General features: G+C 30.5%; 2 long non-coding RNA genes, 1 other non-coding gene and 1 pseudogene across 3 annotated transcripts; 1 reads left to right on the plus strand and 3 right to left on the minus strand.

Annotated features, from left to right (window-relative positions):
* Positions 1-111: 111 nt before the first annotated feature.
* LOC139096882 (uncharacterized) lies at positions 112-1,138 on the minus strand. Its single transcript, XR_011545006.1, has 2 exons — positions 605-1,138; positions 112-314 (listed from the first exon to the last, which is right to left on the minus strand). It is a non-coding gene; the product is annotated as an uncharacterized lncRNA (long non-coding RNA).
* A 10,598-nt stretch (positions 1,139-11,736) lies between these two features.
* LOC139096851 (3-hydroxyisobutyryl-CoA hydrolase, mitochondrial pseudogene) lies at positions 11,737-12,576 on the minus strand (annotated as a pseudogene).
* Positions 12,577-12,632: 56 nt separating this feature from the next.
* Positions 12,633-13,475, minus strand: LOC139096885 (uncharacterized). The gene is made up of 3 exons (XR_011545008.1): positions 13,342-13,475; positions 12,767-12,879; positions 12,633-12,712 (listed from the first exon to the last, which is right to left on the minus strand). It is a non-coding gene; the product is annotated as an uncharacterized lncRNA (long non-coding RNA).
* A 2,691-nt stretch (positions 13,476-16,166) lies between these two features.
* TRNAK-CUU (transfer RNA lysine (anticodon CUU)) lies at positions 16,167-16,239 on the plus strand. The gene has a single exon. It is a non-coding gene; the product is annotated as a tRNA-Lys (tRNA).
* The last annotated feature ends 4,536 nt before the right edge of the window (positions 16,240-20,775 follow it).

Below are 20,775 nucleotides of genomic sequence, written 5' to 3' on the forward strand. Positions count from 1 at the left end.
AGATAATGGAATGAGGTTCAAGTCGGTTCGATATTCAATGAAAAAAAAATCACATTGAACACTCGTTTAATTTATTTCCATAGACTCTACGTCTGCCAATTGTGTAAATAATTTAGTTTGCAATCAAAGAATTTTTATTCATTAAAATTTAATTTTGAATATTTTTAACCTTTTTTCTTATCAAAATGTAAAGACACAAGCCGACTGTTGTATCATAAAGTGCCGATGAAACTAGAAAGAGTTGAAATGTTTGTCGAGAGTCTAGAAAGTTTAAATGAATGTCATTTGTGGAGTTTTGTTGCACATTTGTTGATCTAAATGAGAACAAATAGAGATAAAAAAAATGTAAAACAAATGCTTTGAAAATGATAAAAAAGTTGTTATTATAAGCTCGTGTACTAGATTGCATCTCAAGTGGAGTTATGTAATAAGTAAGGCTGGACGTTGCCCCAATGATTCTTTATGGAATTTCTTCTATTTAACAAATTCCTACAACTTAGGAATCAAATCTTCCATTAAGTCAGAGTCATGCCGGCCTTTGGCCTGATTTATAAACCGATTTGAGCTATTCAGGTACTCTATAATTTTCACTTCATAAACTTACAATAATGAACTCCAAAAATGCATTTAATTAACTTAAATCTCAAACTCTACACTTCGTTGCCCACATCAAACTAGCAAAACGCAAACAAAATTCAGCCTCATATGAGGGACAATTATCTCATGCCTGAATGTATTTTCATTCCGATCACGTTTTCATGTACATTATGAACTTCCTTTAAGTGCAACTAAAAGAATGTTTCTCGTAGCATTGTGATAGCTGCTATTATGAAGTTGTTTACTGTACATGAAAATTGCTTGGAATTTCGCTGTAAATGGAGAAATTTTGCTAATGAGGAAAGGAATTTGATATTTTAAGGTTAGAATTTAATGAGATTTGTAGCTACTTGCTTGTTTGAAGGGAAATTTAGACAAATTCCTCTGTTCAGGATCGTATTCAGTGAAAGGGAACCATTGGGATTCAAAAACTGAGCAGAAAATGACAAAAGTTAAACAAAACGTGACAAAAACTGAACAAAACTTGATAAAAATTGAGCGAAACTTGGCACAAATAGACACATCAATTCCTAAATATCAACTAAACTGCAAAACGATTAACCTTGGATAACATTTTTTATCTCTTACCTCAATTTTTATTTTGATCATAATATTTGCAAAAATATTTGACACCATTTGGCTATAATTAAGCAACGATAACCTCAATAAAGAAATTTATTATCAAAAATATTGTTTACTCCTACGATCAAATTTATTTTTTATCGCTAAGCTAGAGCTAATGACCTCGAAAATATAAAATGTGAAAAAGAAATTTCAATTAACGAACGAGATAGTCGGGTGACAAATTGATAATAATGATATCATACTAAATATACACTTTCTGCTCGTGAGGATTTCAGAGTTGGTGCGAGACTCTGTGAGTGGTGATGATGAGGATCTGGTCGACTTTTATTGACTTTTTGTGATTAGGTGAAATTTTCTCATTTTATAAATTTCAAATATTTTGTTGAATTTGTCAAGTTTTGTTCAGATTTTTGTCAATTTTTGCTCAATTTTCGCCTAGATTTGCTCACTTTTTGCCAAGTTTTGCTCAGTTTCATCAAGATTTGCTCATTTTATGTCAAGTTTTGCTAAATTTTCATCAAATTTTTCTCAAATTTTGTTCAATTTTTGTCAAGTTTTGCTCAGTTTTTGCAACCCAAATCTTATCCAACCTGTAAAATTTCATAAATGTAACAAAATATACAAAATCAACAAGAGATGAAGTAGAAAAATTACATAAAAAATTATGACAATTTAAATTGAATGCTTTATTATTTGATTAATATCTCGACTAGTCTAAACTGGTTCTGTTGTTCAATCTTTTTATATTCAATCTTCTCTTATTTTCCATCTTCGCTATAAAAAAAAAAAAATATACATAATTCGCAACAAGTAAATGCGCGAAGTTTAAAAAAATTATTTGTTAAACTAACTATGAATTTATAAATCGAATGCTTTATTATTTGATTAACGTTTTTATATTCGACTAGTATTGAACTGGTTCTGTTGTTCATAATTATTTATAAATCTTCTCTTATTTTCCATCTTCGCTATATGTGTACATAATTCGCACTCAGTTAAGTGCCGAAAAAAAAATTATTTGTTAAACTAACTTGAACGAGAATGAAGGTCGTTTTGGAGCTAAATTTAGTACGACTAATTGACTTTTGTGAGCTATTGATAATAACAAGCTTGTTAAGGGAATTACGGTTTTTATTGGATGTTTACGGAGAAAATTGAATTTTTTTTATAAGAGTTGGGTTGTGTGAGGAACTTGTGTCAAGTTAGCATATCGGATGATTTTTGAGTTTTTAGTCAATTTTGCTAAGCTTTATGTCAATTATGCTCTATTTAATGTTAATGTTCACTGACAAATTTCGAACCAATGAGTTTAAAGCCACCGTACCAAATTTAAGCTAAGCACATCACCCATTCCAGTTGCAAGGCATTGAACTTAACCTTAGCAACAATTGCAGTTCATTGAATTCAAGAAGCAAACAATACAATTATTATTTATTATATCATTGATATGAGGAACTTGAAAAAGCACTCAGAATTATACGAGACTTTTCTTTCTTTTAAATGCAGTCAATATTGACTTATTTATTGACAGAACAATATCGACTGTGATTTTATCATTTGAAAAGTCAACATTGTGACTTAATGTAAATATAGGTGGGTAAGAAAATTCTGGATGTAATTTTTTTTTGCGATGTTACTTGAGATGTAATGAATATTGGCACGTGCTGGATAAGTTCAGTTGATATAAACTGAAAGCTATAAACTCAGTCATTTTTCAGTTGCAACTGTAAAACCTGTAAGGTTCGTTAAAAGCTGCAGGCCTTCAACTATAAGGTACAACCAAAAAAAAGGCAGGCCTGCGCATTTAATGTCAATTTTTGCTTAGTTTTGATCAATATCCGAGTCGACTTCGACTTCTGGTTTTTATCAATGCACAGGCTTGGTCATTTACCACGGAAAAAATTAGTCTTCTTGGCCAATCCCTTAAAAACCTACAACATCAGTTTTATAACAGAAATAAAATTATATCAACTAACTTCACAATAGTCTTGGCAATCCATAAACCATCAAAAATGATTAAGGCAGTAAGAAGAAAAAAGCCCATCAATTTCTACAATTTTACGTCGCATATATCACATTACTTGCTATTGCTTTATCAATTTTTTTATTCTATCGCCCAGAAGTTCTCAAATTAATTATTCAGCAAATGACATGCTGAAATCTAGGATTTATCAATATTAAGTTCCAAAACTTAAATCCCAAATTTTGCATTTTTTTATTGCACCGCCAACCATAGTTTTAGCAACACTGATTAAAAAAGCAATTTTTTTGTCCTAAATTAAAGCAAATTTATTATATTTTATGGCCCTTATGGATGAACAATTTTATTATTGACTGCTAGATATGAATGCTTGTTTGTAGTTATTAATAGAAGACAGCTGTAGCTCGTTGTTTGACGATGAAAAATTATTGGACTGTTGACATTTTTCAGATTAATAAAATTAATGAATTTATGCGAGAATTGCGATGGGTCAGGTTTGTAAGCTATTTAGATCTACATATTTTGTCATTAGTCTTACTTTAAAGACGCAAATTGGGATGAAATTCTCACTTAATTTCTTAGCTGGCTGAACAGATCAATTTTGATTCTCGACTTCCTTCAGATGACGCCTGGGTGGATTTATCGCTGATTCTGTCTGCCAATTACCAATACCGAGTGCAATACTGTCTCTATTTAGAGCTTCCTTCCAAGAGTTGAAGAGGGTCATAGATCGTATAATTGGGAATAGGGAGGGATTTTTGGAGTAAGAAATCCCCATCGAAGAAATAACCTCGTAAAAACTGTAAGGCCCTAAATAAATTTTTAATATTTCTCATTCAAAAGTGCCAACTACATGTCAATTATTAATGATTGATTATTAATAAAATCAAGTCTAACTAAGTAAAATAAATTATCTGAGTTAAATACAAGCTAAATCATGACCTACAAAAACACAAAATCTCACGAGCTAGTCTATGATCATCTTTTTTTCTATTTTTAGACCAGAAATTTTTCTGATTCTTTTTATTTCTTATCAAATCAGAAAAAAAATCAAAATTGACCTCCATGCCTCCCATACTAATTGATCAGAATTTCAATAACTCGAGTAGTTTTTCAATATAAAATTTTTATAATCTAGCAAATTTAAAGTAATTTTTGTCGTGTTGCTGATTTTATTGCTGGTTGACGTAGAAGCTGATTTGTATGAATGCTTGATTGATTTTTCGAATTTTATTGATTGAATTGAATTGAAGTTGTGAAATAAATTGATGATTTTATTCCATTCATTAGAAAATTTGAATTTAAATTAAAATTTATCAATTGGAGATGATTTGGTTTTTGTCATGGGAAAATATGGCATTTAAATTGATTTATTGGGAATTTTCATTTAGTGACTATATCATGAGTCTATAAGCTATAGTTTGAAAGTACCTGAAACCGAAAACTCTTGTGTGAATACGCTTGAACTTCGAAACGTTGATGTCGAACTCACTTTATACTCAAGCTCATAGCTGCTCCAACCTTACTACAATCTTAGAATATAATGGGAACATAGCATCAGTGTCGTTAGCTCACCAACTAAGAATTGACTCAGATTTTATCAAAAATTCATAATTTGCTTAGAACATGCTCCAACAATTCAACGGGTTAGTTATGCTTATTTCGAGATATGTTCATGCAAATGAGTTTAAACCATTCAACTTAATCTTCATCTCGCGACAATTTTGCGGTGTTGTTGCTTTTCAATAGCACATTTTTGAGAATATTAAATAAAAATGGCTGCACATATTCAATTTAAACGAGATAAGTGACCTTAAATGTGTTTTTGTCAGTTTGTTTTGTTATCAAAACAATTTGAACATTCAATCTCGTGCTGTAGGCGTGCAAAAAATTGAAAACAATTTTAAGTTTATCAGTTATCTGTCCTTATGTGAATTTTGTTAGAAACTCCAAAAAATATGTTCAATTTTGAAACAATTTTCAGAAATTCAAATTTTAACGGTTTTTAAAAATTTAAATTTTGTATGAGATTCTGACGAATTTTATCTCAAGAACCTCAAAAAGCAAAAAAAAAAGAAACTCAATTATTGTTTTACTTAATTGCCCTTGTGCTTGTTTCCACTCCTTATCAACTGTTTGTTCTGTTATCACACTTTGTGGCATATCAAACAATTTGTTAGAGCTAGAATCACAAAGAACAAGAAGAACAAACGATCACAAAGAGTTTGTAAAATGATAAAAAAAAAAAATAAATTGAAAAGATAAGAAGCGAAAGTAAAATTGTGTAAATATTATCAGTTAATATTTCTTTTGTGGTGTCATCTTGTCTTGTCTTGCTATGTGTGTAAGGTGTCTCTTTGGTATGATTTAATACCAAATATTCTAAAATTAGACTCATTTTATTATGTAAATTCTGAACATTCCCTTTACAATGTCTTTAAAGGTATTCATACAATTCTTTTTAACATTTCCTCCTTCATCTTTTTGTTCTTTTATTGTTTATACATTTTAAAATATAAATTTTTTCTCTTTATTCTTTTGCTTCATGGCTGTCAGTTTCTCAAGAATCTTGCTTTTTATTGTTGTTGTCAAGCGGAACCCACGCACAACTGACGCATTTACATGTTTATATATACTCGATTCTGACTGCAATATATATGAAATGTTGATATTCAGGGTTGGTATTTTGATCAAGTGTCTTAACACTGGAATTTTTGAGGATCATGAGCATTTACTCTAGAATTTTTGAGATTCAGGTGCGTTCAGATTGTATTTTAGAAATTTCAATGCATTCACAGGTGCCTTTAAATCAGATTTTTCAGTTTCAGCCGCCTTCATGCTTGTCCAACTCTGAATCAACTAAGAATTGACACACATTAATGCCCTTTGTATAAAACAATTGTCTGTCATCACTTTCAATAACAATAAAATTTCGCATGCAATCGCAATTATTGTTCATTATAAACTTTCATTTATTACAATAAAAAAATGAATAAAAAAGGAAAAAAAAAATGCACACAAGAGAAATTTTCTGTCTCAATAATAAAAAAAATAAACCCACATCAAGTCTTTCTCGGACACAAATTGTTATAGCATTATTGTCATTATTTTATGATAGAATGAGCAAATTGCACGTCGGATAGCAACAGCGGCCCTAGAAATTGTCATCATTAGTTACTGCATGCAGAATTGTTAGTGAGGTAAAGGTTTGAGTTCAAGGAAATATATTGTGGACATGTAAATTACAGCAAATTGTTCATGAGGCTTGAATTTTTGAAAAAAATAGTTGTTTGCTAGTTACAAGCAGGGGCGTATTCAATTAACGGCTTCTCAGAATACACCTACAACAACACCTACACTTGGTGTTGTGACTAGCATCCAGGAGGTGGTTATACCGAGAATCCGATCCCATGTCTAGGGAGTTTAAGGTCTAACCTCCTACAATTTTTTGAAACTTCTGGCTAAGCTCCTAGTCACCAACTTCTAATCTCAAAATTTGGAATCTATTGACCAAATATGCACAAATTATTAAAATTCAAACATTTTAATGTCCAGAATGATTCAAAATATTTGCTAAATTCCACGAATATCTTTTCCTTAGAACTGTGTTTAATATCAAGTCTGAAAAGAATTTCAAAACATCTTCAAAATTCCATTTTAAACAAAAATATCCACGAAAAAAAAAATAAAAGTAAATATTTTTTTCAAATTTTTTTTAACTGGAATGTCTCGATATATTTTTATTTTCAGAATCAATTCTTCAGAAAAGTAAATCGATCGAGTCAATTCATCACAAATTCTAGCTTCTTGAAACTAAAAAAATCAATTTGCAGATGTAAATATTTAAAAACTTTTTTTTTATTTAAGCTCTGTTTTACTTTTTATTTTCGGACGAAAACAGACGATTTACATGCGTCTCGCATGGCTCCATGTCCATCAACTTGTCGGTGTTTTTTGTTTTGTTTTAATTTTTCGGAATTGTTTTGAAATTTTTATTGTTGATGTTTTTTTGGATGGTTTGACTTTGGATTAGGAGACAGGGTTGGTAAAAGGAGATGTATCAGTTTATACAGCTAGCTTTCACTGGTGGCTAGGGTTTCTGAAAAACGGCATTTTTAAAAAACGGCCGTTTCCGTTTTTTTCTGAAAAACGGCCGTTAACGGGTCCGTTTTTTTAATGGAATGGAAACAATACGTTGCATTCAAATTGAAGTCCTTTTGATTTACCAAGATATGTACATGAAAAATTTACTTCTAAAAGTATACAGCAGGCCAAAAAAATTGACGAATAATAATTTTCTTAGTTTAATTTATTATTTAAAAATTTTTTGAGTCGAAAAATTAATAAAATTTTTGAAAATTTTTGAAAATTTTTGAAAATTTTCCAAAAATTCAGAGAAAAAGTCATATTAAAAAACGGAAAAACGGCTAGCAAAAAACGGCCGTTTTCCGTTTTTATTTTTTCGAAAAAACGGCCCGTTTTCCGTTTTCGTTAACGGCTTCAGAAACCCTACTGGTGGCCCTTCTTCTACTCGTCTTTCACCATCATTTGCTGGACATTTGCCGATTATCTCAACCTGTAAATGGAGCCGTTCATTTATTGACTGTAACACTCTTAGGTGGGAGAAAGTCGAGATTTTGTTATCCTTCAAACAATGAATAGGGAGAGAAGATAGGCAATAAATGAACCAGCTCTGTATTGAAGTTTGACACACATCTTAAAAAAATTACATTTTAGCATTGAAACACATTCAATAATCGTAATTGTCTTCGCATATTGTAATAAAATAAGTCTTAATAACTGTCAAAATAAAATTTTGCGCCAAATTCAATTAAGGTAACCTCAAAAAATTTAAATTCTAACATTTAGTCATTGAATGTGGAGCAGCACTTGGATTGTAATGAGAATATAAATTATGTAAACTAAAATAAAGTGATGGAATTAATAGACTTGTTGACTTGGTGCTTGAGATTGCTTGTAGCTCGTCAGTCATAAATTCTTTTTAATTGATCTAGCAAATTATCTAATTTTTTTCATTATTAATTGAACGTAATTAACATTTTTTTTGTAATTATTAAAATATATTATTAATAGCGTCAATCTTGTTGGATCATTATTGAGCAATGGTGTTGATTTAGGTAACTGAGACATATTTTTGCTTGCTTTTGATTATTGTTCGTTATATCAAAAATTCGTACGTAAATTTTCTCCGTACACGTCAAAATTACGTACACATCAAAATTACGTACACATCAAAATTACGTATACATCAAAATCAGATACACATCAAAATCACGTACACATCAAAATTACGTACGTAAAATTCCAACTCATTCAAAATTAAAACCTAAATTTAGCTCAAGATTCATATTCAACATCACATTAGATCCCCACACTCTCTTTCTAATTAGTAACCTCATCTATAGCTAACAAAAAAACAGTAAATTTAAATAAAAAAGCAATTAGACTTCCTTTGTTAACATCAAATCATGTGTTAATTAATTCAAAAAAGCTTATTCATTAATACTGTGTGAGTGAGATGAAGCTAACATGCATTTAAAATGAAATTGCACATATTATTGACTCACAATGAGGCATGGACAAAGCAAGAGATGTAAAAAAAAAGGCTCATCCATATTCATCGATGTAATTTGCATTCAATATTCATCAACTGAAAAGATCTACATGTGCCATAGTGATTAATTATTCCACGTATTAAAGTTGTGACGAGATTTTATTGAATTTTGTACATAAAAGTGAAAATTTTTAGGTTACGTTATGTATTTAATTACGTAAGATTTGTACGTAACGAATTTTTACGCACGTCAAAAAATTACGTACACAAGAGAGTTTTACGTACGTAATTATAATATGTACAAAGTATTATGATATGTAAAAAACAATTTTACGTACGTAAAATATAAAAAAATCAATTAAATTTCACCCAGTTACGCTAGATTGTTTACAAACTAACTAATCTAAGTACATCAACTGTGCTGAGCTGTAAAGTAAACAAAAGACAAATGTCTGTGTTAATCCATTGCTACCGACATTTATTCATGTCCATTACAGTCCTAAACTTTAATCTTCATTGTTTTGCTGTTTATAATCTTTAAATTTTCAACCTCGAGAATTCATTCGGCACGTAGTCAACGCTTTACTAAAAAGCGCAAAAAATAAAGTCTGAACGAGTCAAGCGACGACTAAATTCAGGAAGATTGTCTGTGTGTTTATATATTCGGCTGATGATGAGTTGAGTAAATAATAAAAAAATAAAATAAAATCGTCTTGTTGAATTGGATAATTCTTAGCACTTTTGTCGTAAGTCAGTCTGAGGCATTCAACAAACCGTAGTTAAAATATGTTACATAATTTCTATGACAAAGTATATATTTTTGGAAAGGCCTTATTTTGTACTATATGAATCCGCCATTTTTGGAATTTTTGAATCGGTTATATCGGTTTTCTATCGGTTCAAAGTAAGGTGGGAAACAATTGCTTATAACTTTTGAATGGATTTATGAAAATTGAAAATTTTTTTGATTTTAAAAGCCTATAAAAATCAACAGAGCTTTTTGAGGTTTTCAATTTTTTTCAATGAACGTTACATCATTTTTGACGACCCCAAGTTTCAAGATTCAAGTGCTTATAACTCGATAACTACAACAGATAATGAAATAATTCTTTTACCAATTGATTTCATTTTTTATGTAATTTAATTAATTGGGAATAAATTTGGGGTTAATTCATAAGTAATGTCACAAAAAACATAATTTGTGATTTTTCAAAATTTCTTTCACTTTTTTCACTTATTGTTTGCAATTTTATGCAAAATCTTTAAGTATATTCCTAAAGTACATACAGTTACCTTTAAAATGATGTATAACATGTTTGGGGTTTGTACAAAACTTAGGTCAAAATATAATTTTTATTTTTTTGACAAAATTTATGAATAGTTCTTAAAGTTGTGATAACGGAATCAAATAGCTCTTTTGACGAGCTTTTCAACAATATATAGTTTGTATAGGTTTACATGCCTTAGTTTTGAGAAAAATTAAAAAATGTTTTAAAATTTTTTTACAACAACAACAACCATGAATCGGTAATCTTAATTTTTCTCAAAACTAAGGCAAGTAAACCTTTACAAACTATATATTGTTGAAAAGCTCGTCAAAAGAGCTATTTGATTCCGTTATCACAACTTTAAGAACTATTCATAAATTTTGTCAAAAAAATAAAAATTATATTTTGACCTAAGTTTTGTACAAACCCCAAACATGTTATACATCATTTTAAAGGTAACTGTATGTACTTTAGGAATATACTTAAAGATTTTGCATAAAATTGCAAACAATAAGTGAAAAAGTGAAAGAAATTTTGAAAAATCACAAATTATGTTTTTTGTGACATTACTTATGAATTAACCCCAAATTTATTCCCAATTAATTAAATTACATAAAAAATGAAATCAATTGGTAAAAGAATTATTTCATTATCTGTTGTAGTTATCGAGTTATAAGCACTTGAATCTTGAAACTTGGGGTCGTCAAAAATGATGTAACGTTCATTGAAAAAATTGAAAACCTCAAAAAGCTCTGTTGATTTTTATAGGCTTTTAAAATCAAAAAGAATTTTCAATTTTCATAAATCCATTCAAAAGTTATAAGCAATTGTTTCCCACCTTACTTTGAACCGATAGAAAACCGATATAACCGATTCAAAAATTCCAAAAATGGCGGATTCATATAGTACAAAATAAGGCCTTTCCAAAAATATATACTTTGTCATAGAAATTATGTAACATATTTTAACTACGGTTTGTTGAATGCCTCAGACTGACTTACGACAAAAGTGCTAAGAATTATCCAATTGAAAAACTTAAGCGCATTTTTTGCGTGAATTGATTGCATGACGCAACAGTCGACTGACCGTATAAAGTGCATCATAAAGCTACCTTTTTTTAAAAATAATGAATATAAATGAGACTTGTAAACAATTGTGCTGTATTGTGTCTCATTCTGAATTTTCTGACTTTTTATTGTTGATGATTTATTCTCACTTTTTTGCAGTTTTATTTAACGACAAATGTCAATTCGTAATGTTAAATGTGTAAAAGGTTTATTGGGATTTTGTGGGAGCTGAAATTTGTGATAAAAATAGCCGAAATTGCAATTCTTGCATTCAGGTTAAGTAAACGTCAAAATACGTAACCAGAATTACGTACGTCAAAATTTAACATAAATAAAATTACATATGTGAAAGCACCTTAAACTAAAAATTACAACCTTACTCATTCTCGTTATATATTTTAAGATTTATTTTTAATCCGGCGTTATTTGGCGCTTCGATAAACAATGTGAGAAAAAGAGAAGGATATATTGCAGTTCAGATTCACTGAGTAATTTGTTATGTCGGTGAGTTATATATAGAATGATTTTTTATTACTTATTGTAGATTCTCGTAGGATTTGCGGATTATTGGTGTTGATTAACGAATGAATGAGTGAAGTTCAAGGTGTTTTTGGGAGTCAATGACTTGATTTGGGGATTTTTGATTTTAAATTGAATTTTTATTCACAATTTTGACTTTTTTTCATCAATCTCAAATTTCAGTTCCATATGTTCAGGTATTGGTCCGAAAAACTTGTCAACATGCTCATGTGTCACATCTTTTAATGATCTTGGGTTCCATTTTGGTTTCATGTCTTTGTCAATAATTAATGCACGTATGCCTTCATGAAAATCATCAGGATATTGTATACCTAAGTTATATGCAAGAATCTGTTCAATTTTAAGTACTTCTTGCAATGTCAATTTAATTCCCATTTTAGCAAGTCTATGACATATCTTCAAGCTTGTTGGAGACATTCGATTGAGCTTCTTAACCGTTTTCATCGCCCATTCACTTCCGTCAGCATTTAAATTGTCTAAAATTTCCTCAACTGAGTTACCATCGAAGCATTTTTCTATTTTTGGTAGAATCTCATCCAATTCAGAATCCTTGCATTGTGGTTCTATCGAAAATTCAAGAATCGCCTTTTCAACATCATAATCATCCTGACATTCAACTACAGATTTTAAGAAATCTTCCAGCAGGCAACTCTCAATGTAATGTGAAGCAAGTCCATATTTTTTGACATCATACCCATGTAATCGAGCACCAGCAAGTCCCATGTAATAACCAAGATTAAATTTAAGTCTTGGCAAAAAATAACTGGCACCGGCATCAACAAAAAAACCAATTTCATTTTCAGGCATCGCAAAAGTTGTCCGTTCAGTGACAATTCTGTATTTTGAGGACATTGAGAAGAAGCAACCACCTCCCATAACTGTTTTATCCATAAGTGCTACATATGGCTTTTTGTAGCTTGATATCAAATTCATTGCATGTGATGCATAGGTATTAATGGCCATTCTTGACTCAGCTGAACTGTTTCTGAAAAATTCACCCAAATCCATGCCAGTACAGAATGCGCGACTGCCCGCACCTTGCATGACTACGACTTTATTTTTTGATGATTCAAGGTGTTTGAGAATGTCATAAATCTGCCTGAAAGGAGAACAATTTGAATTGATGATAAACTTTTTTTGGTGAGCAACTTACCGAGGCATACATGCTGTAAACGAATTCATCTTCTCAGGACGATTGATAGTCACTATAGCTGCATTTTTTACCTCTTTTACTAAAATATGGCTCGTTACTCGTGTGATCATTTTCTGTAAGAAAATAAACATCAAAAACTAACCTGGCTAAGAAATATCCAAAAATTATGAACCTAAATGTGAGTCTGGTTCCAGACGAGAACTAATATTAAAGCCAAGTCGGTTACAGATTCTGTACCACGTACTTTACGGGTAAAATATTCCAAAATTTCAATTTAAACGATCACTAAAAACCACTCAAAAAATTCAGTTCAAACTGTATTTTGTCACTGATTTCATTGTTCCCAACTGACTCGTATTTATATGCACCAAAAGTTAATTCCATAAAACAGAATTAAAATTAACATGTAAAATTAATTGTAAAACCAAACTAAGTAATAACTTTTTAAGAATAGGTACCTCTTTGAGTACCATTATGACAACAGTTCATGTCTTGGGAATTAAATGCTTTGAGATATGTTTGACAAATTTCGAGAAGGACTGAAAAATCTTGGTCACTGTCTCGAGAACGCTTACCTAATCGGTATATTGATTCCATCTACTATGGTTAGGATACTAAGGCTTTTAAGACTCTGAAGTGCCGTCAAGACACCTCCATTATATTTTGAACTTATACGTTGCAGATGTGCTCTAGTGCTGCTTTACTGACGCATAAAATAACAGCATCCAATTCCAAACAAATAGAATCCACTTAGTAATGAAAACATGCAAATGATATCACAAAAATATCACGTTTTCACACAATGATTCAGATTCCTTTTGATCTCACAGCTAAAAAGTCTAGAATTCTAATTCTGATAATTATTTTAGTTGCTAATATTAAATGCAAACATGGAAAGTAACTTAACTTAGTAAGGAATGATAAAGAAAAATGCAAATATGTGAAAATGTGAGAATGTAAGCAAGACATGACAAAAAAAAGAGTATCTAAAGTAAATATTTGCTGGAGAAGATCTCAAATTTGTCTTCAATAATCTGTAAATTTTCACACAAAAGTGATAAATTTTGAGATTTAAGGAATCTTTGAACTCGAATTTTTTTTTGCATGATTGAGTGACTTTTATAGGGTAAAAAATGTAGGAATGGTCATAAATAAGTTGGTTAATCGATCAAAAGTCTGAAATCAGATCGATCCGTCTTTGGCATGGTGCCGGATTTAATCCGAATCAGAAAGGGCCGGATTTTCGATCATTAACGGATTTGTGCTATTCTGGAAAGATATAGCTGAAAAAAACATCCAAAAAAGCCACCAAATTTCATCGCTTGACTCTCGTCACTTACATTTTCACTCCAAACACGGAAGAGCACATTTAAAAGCAATTTCAATTTGTTTTAATTTTTTTTTATTCTTCTATTTATATCCAGTTGTACATACACACAGACACATATGAATAATATAAATTGATAAGAACTTTTATGACTTAATAAGACTATTAATTGCACAATACAAAAATGAGATTTTGTTCTTTGTTTGTTTTGAATTCAGTAAGGCATGCGTGACTGGCATACATGCATGAATATCAGACTCAATGCTTACGTGATTTACCATACGAATAAAGATGTTTTGTGCAATATTTTATTTTGGGATTATAAATGCTCTCTTTACCTTAATCAAATTCTGCAGTTGTCGGCTTCTAGGAAATTTAATAGGGCAGAATTGGCATAAATCTGGATAGTTTGGATTCCAAAAATCTAGAAACCAGAACTCAAAGTCGACTCAAGTTGACATGACTTCTGAATATAAAATGAAAATCGACTTTGAATCTTGCCAAAAAAGACTAGTCAGTATCAAAATTCTAGTTGGTCTCATTTATCAAATTACAAACATTTCAGACCCTTTTCTCACACATTTCAAATCATTTACATATTTTTTTTCTGATCCCTGATTACAAACTTATTATCAAAAGTGTCATGTTTCATTTTAATATACTGGTCAGTTAAATCTCATATATGTCATTTCTATCTCTGCTTCAGTTCACATTCTTTTGATAAAAAATTTTCATTCATTTCAAGTCATTAAGTTAAAAAGAAATTCACATAAATAATTAAAATTGACATTTTTTTACCTTTTCTGAAATTTTTTTTTATAACCAACCCTTGTGCTACAAATTTCTTCTTTAAGGACATAACAACCCAATGGAAATATTTGAAAGGTGATCAATCGAGAGGAATACATCTGCAGAGGGATGTAAGTATGATAATTTTATTATTTTTAAAGGCAGGAAGGAAGCATGATGAGAATGACATGTAAGATAAGTCACGTAGATCAGTTTGGAATTCGACAAATAAGAACTGTAGAGAAATTTGAGAGAAATTTTAAAACTGAAATTTTTGACCAGACAAGAGGAAAGTAACCAGAAAGAGAGTGGATTTTCAGTGTTTTTGGGTCGACCCCATCCCTTTTCCATGTCTCCTAATAGGACTTCACGATAATCAACAGCACGACTAAGGTATGAACCTTTTGTATTTTTAAGAAAGCAAATTATAAAATATAAAGGTTCATAAAATTATTTATATGGAACGATTTTATCCAGAACTTTGATTCCTTGCTATGACACTAAAAAAATCTGGAATTTAAAATCTCACGCCAGGTCTCACGCAAAAATTATTATAAATTTGTAAATTAATACATCACACGTTGTGTCCGAGCGACACAAATGAGTTTAAGTTCTACTGGTTAGTAAGCTGGTAGGGAGGAAACCCAATAGTCCTAAAGCTAGCAACATGGAATTCACTAAACCTAATGCTCGAAGTTGACTCTTATTTTGTACGGAAAGTCCAGTCAAGTCAACTCGACTCCTTATACATTTTGAACGACTTCGAGCTCTGACTAGAACCACATATGTATTTTTAAGCAACTACAACATGGAGCCCTGTGCCGGCAAACTGACTCGGGCTGAAGAGAGAAATCGCAATTTAGCACCAATTTAATAAAAAGTAATCCAAATAGAACAAAAAAGTATATTTTATAAACATTGCTGAATAATTAAACTGAAAATATCCAAATTGAACCAAAATTTATTTTTGAAACTTAATGTGTTAATTTTTCATTTTCATCTCAATTTATTAGCATACATATTTTTTGTACCGATCTTAATTTAGAGTTAATGTCGATAATAAAAAGTGTCTGAAGGACACATTGAGATTATTCAGGTGTTTAAATTTTGTATTTTTATCACCAAATTTGACCTTCATAAGAAAATTATTTTCCAGACAGCATTAAACATCTGAACAAATATATTCGAATTTTTCGCGCTAATTTATTGAGAATTTTTATTATAATTTTGAGTTCCTTAAGAAATAGTTTGTGATAGAGCCAACGCATTACAAGCAAATGAACAGCCGAGCTAGCTCAGTCGGTAGAGCATGAGGCTCTTAACCTCAGGGTCGTGGGTTCGAGCCCCACGTTCGGCGAATATCTTTTTGCAACTTTTTTATTGAATTTTAAAATTTGATAAATTTTTGAATTTTTTGATTTTTTTTTTTTGGAGACTTAAAGCTTTAAATGTCGGAGAAGAAAATATATGTGGAGATGGATAAAGAAAGAAGAACATGTAAAAGTTTGGCTCATTTTCATGTTTGTTCCATTTTCCAATTTGGTTCAGTTTTGCTATTGCTTCCTTGATGGATGCTTTTCATGTCGTATATTTGATATTTTTTTGAAGATTTAAATACTTTTTCGGAATTTTTAGAATATTACATGCTGTTATATATGAAGCTAGTTTATCGACTAAGACCATTTTTTGTGCTATTAAGCTATCCGAAGAGAGCATTTCAGATAGGTGTATTATTTTGCCCACTAAATACTAACCCGAATAGCACAAATCGATATATCGATTCAAAATATGGTATGGAGCCAGTTTCAAATCGAATCTGACATTAAATCGGAGCCACACTGTGGCCACCACAATATTTTATTAAAACTACTAAAAAAAATGTAAAAAGCTGAAAATTATTAAAAATCTTATTTTTTGCTTGAACTTAAATTTTTATTAATTCTCTTATAAGTGACAAACCTTAACATTCAGAAATGACACAAAGAATTAATTACCATCAAAAAGAACTAAATAAAATTCAGACAAAATTAAAATTCTTAAAAAAAAAATAACAAAAAAATTCCAACAATAAGATCAATAATTACATTAGTAGATGAAGGCAAGAAGCAACAAGAAGAAGCAAGGCAGTAAGGAGAAATAATAAACGAGTGAAGAAGTGAGAAATGAAAATAAAAATCAATCAATTAGAGACTAAAATATATTTGTTCATTCATCTACACTTAATGTATAGGCATTTATATTACTTAAGAATCGAGACATGTCACGATGTTGAATTGATAGTGGCACCGTGTAAAATGTAAGAGAATTAAGGTTTTAGAGAAAATGAACTGCAAGATTTTAGTTTTAAGGAACCTAAACATCAATACTTTAATTCAATGCTGGGAAATCTGTGCGCCGAGGTACACAAGAGACCATGAAACATGTGCTGTGTACGGTTTTTATTGAGGATTCCCGGAAAATAAAAGGTTGTCCACCACTGCTCTAATTTGAAGACTTCTCTAGTGAAAAGACATCAATACCTTAAAATCAGGTCTCGGTCTCGAAAACTTGTCGAAACCAAAACTTCGGAATATCTTAAAGGCAGCTGATCCACAAATCAAGTATCACTCCACGGTCCGACTACCCAACTTTATTATTTATTTACTTTATTTCATTTTCTTCTTCTTCTCAATATATATTCAGTTAAATTCAATTCATCATCCTCTTCATCAACTTCTCTACATGACTTCAATATTGAGTAGGAAAAAAAAGTATATAGGCGAAAATTAGAAGAGAATAATGATGAAAAAAAAAATCGAATTGAATTGATGATAATTGAAAGTAGGAAAGTGAGATGAAGAGTAAAAATATTAATTTTTTTCTTAATTCGAGAGCGTCAGAATGAAGCGAGCGATTTAATGACTTTATGGTTTCTAAATTGATGAAGAAAAGGGGCTGATAGCTTTTTGGATTTTGGGTTAGTAGGCATAAGTGATTTTTTTTGGATTTTAGTGCTGGAAAGTGGTCAAAAATTTTAGAAACTACCCAAAAGGTGTACGATTTGAAAAAGTTGGATAATGGAGTATGTATGATGGCATGACTCTAGCTTCTAGTTTGATTTAGCAGAATTCGGTCTACACACTCGAGTCATTATGGCTAAAATGTGATTTTTCAGTTCTGTATTCTTAAAAAACTAAGGATTTGATATATAATATTCAGAGACGACCTAAAGTAGTTGCAGACCCTGTAATATTCCATGCCACCTCCTCAAATTCTACTATACAATAAACAATCAAGTAGAAAATGTAAAAAGCTGGAAATAAAGAAAATCAATTAATTAAGCATTTATAGGAGTCCGCTAGATGATGAACAGCATGAAACTACACATGCAGGTAGTAAATGAGCTCAGTGAACAGTGAAATAAACAAAAAAAAAACTGATCTTTATTAAGAAATTTCCTAGTCGCTTACTGTGTTAACATAAGCAGAATATTTTGAACACTTGCCAATTGAATGCATCGCTGATATTAAGAAATTTGACAAATTAAAGCTTTTAAAATCACTGCATGTGCATTGTCACTAATTAATTTTTCATTCAGTAATTTTAAAATTCGCTGCTTTATCTTAGATGTCCTACAAAATGCTTGTTTTATTTACAAAGTTTTGAAATTAATTTAATTAAATTTTTAAACTCATTTTTTATGGGAATAAATTTCTACTTTTTTTTTTCAGTGACAATAAAAGTTTTTTATTGTATTTTTAATGATAAAATTTCCTAACCTAAAAAACAAATAAAAAAGCAAAATTTCATAAATCTACTTCACACTTGCATACCTCATGCAATATTGTAACTAAAATCAATTTGCATGTCCATCAAAATAAATTTTTCATTCTGTTTCGCTTCAATATTTTACGAATAATTTCTCAACTGGCTCAACAAGAGCGCATCAAAAAAAGCGAAAAAAATTTATATCAAAGTCATCGCTCTAAAAATTAATTGAGTTTTTTAATTATTTCTCTTTCTTTTTTTTTGAATGCTTAATGAATTTAAATTACTAGAAATAGTTTTTTTTTTTGCAACAAATTGTTACAAAGTTATGAGCATTTTGTATTGTTTAATGGTAATGTGTTTGGGATGGCTATAGGCATTTTCTGTGCAAATATTCTTGTCCTTTCTATCAGGCAGAGTTTGGAGTTGACTCTGATTTTGTATATAAATATATGAGATTCAAGTTGATTTTGAGCTCTGCTATTGGATTCTCAGCGACAGTTTAACTTCCCCCCTTTTCCTTCCCTGGCAGTGATCCTATTCATGCTGTATGCTCCCGTTCATACTGTTCACAAAATTGATTACTTACTAACTTACTTACTTCACTGGTCGTACTGATCAATCGTGATCGATGGCCTCTCTTAGTTTGCATCACAGACTGGTTCTATCGCTTGCCAATTACCGATGCCAATTGTATTAGAATGAGTATGCTCAATTATATTGATTGTGTAAAATCATGAGCATGCTCAACTATTGAATGGAAATTCAAAAAATGGTTTTGTTAATAGTTTAAAAATTTCTTGAACATTATCGATAATTTTGGGACAGCTAATAAGATTAACGAGCAGCTAGCCATCCTTTAGTGTGCTAATAAAATTTATGAATCGTTTATTTTTTAGAAATCTTTTTAATGGTTTTGAGGGGCTTTGAATTTTAAAATTACATCTAAGGCAGTGATGGTCAACCTGTGTGTCGTGAAAAGTCTCAGGCGTGTTGCAAATATTTTCCTGGTTTTCAGCTTTGTCGTCACACAAACATGGCTCCCCACATCTTAACAAAGGATTCCAAATTAGCCATTCTCATAATCAAGGTATATATCAAGTTCCTTACCATCTCAACAACCATAAATGACTGCAAGACTACATCCAATTTTTATTATTAAACGCTTTTTTTTTTTATTATTGACTTGCTCTGTTGGTCATGATCAAATCTTGCGATCGATTTTTCGACCACTTCCACTGCTCCAAATGAGCTAAAAAAATTTTCACGTGTGTATTCTCGATGACAATGCAATATTTGAGCATTTATAAATCACAAAAATGCTTAATTATGCTTTAATTAATATAATAACATTATATATGGGAAAAAAATCCAAAGTCAATCATGCATATTTTTAATTTGCATGAACTAGACTAATAATAAAGCTGAAAACCAGTTTTTATAGTTCATTGCGCATTGATTTATAATACCAAGCATTAGTTAAAGTACAATTCATCTCTTTTTAAGATATTTATGAAAGAGAAAAAAATTCATAAGTAATTTTCTCACGGATATTCCTAGTAAAAATTCAAAATTCAAAAAACCGTTACAGTTTGAATCTCAAACAATCGTTATTGGATCTTGAAATAACGTATAAATATGGTTCTGGGTGTTACTGGATCTTGTTATACTGCATGTATATGATCCTGGATCTTACTGGATCTTGATATATTGCATGTATATGATCCTGGATGTTACTGGATCTTGTTATACTGCATGTATATGATCCTGGATGTTACTGGATCTTGATATACTGCATGTATATGATCCTGGATGTTACTGGATCTTGTTATACTGCATGTATATGATCCTGGATGTTACTGGATCTTGTTATACTGCATGTATATGATCCTGGATGTTACTGGATCTTGTCATACTGCATATATATGATCCTGGATCTTACTGGATCTTGTTATACTGCATGTATATTATCCTGGATGTTACTGGATCTTGTTATACTGCATATAAATGATCTTGGATTGCAAAAAACGACTGTTGTAAGGTTTCAATACAAATTCGACTATACTTCACAAGACTAAAAGACAGTATGTTGTGGGGTTTTTGTATAAAATTTCAATATTTTATGAGATCAAAAATCTTTTGCTTT

The sequence above is a fragment of the Chironomus tepperi genome, unplaced genomic scaffold (genome assembly GCF_022539635.2).
Source record: "Chironomus tepperi strain 1889 unplaced genomic scaffold, CSIRO-AGI_Ctep_v1 contig_408, whole genome shotgun sequence".
Lineage (NCBI taxonomy): Eukaryota > Metazoa > Arthropoda > Insecta > Diptera > Chironomidae > Chironomus > Chironomus tepperi.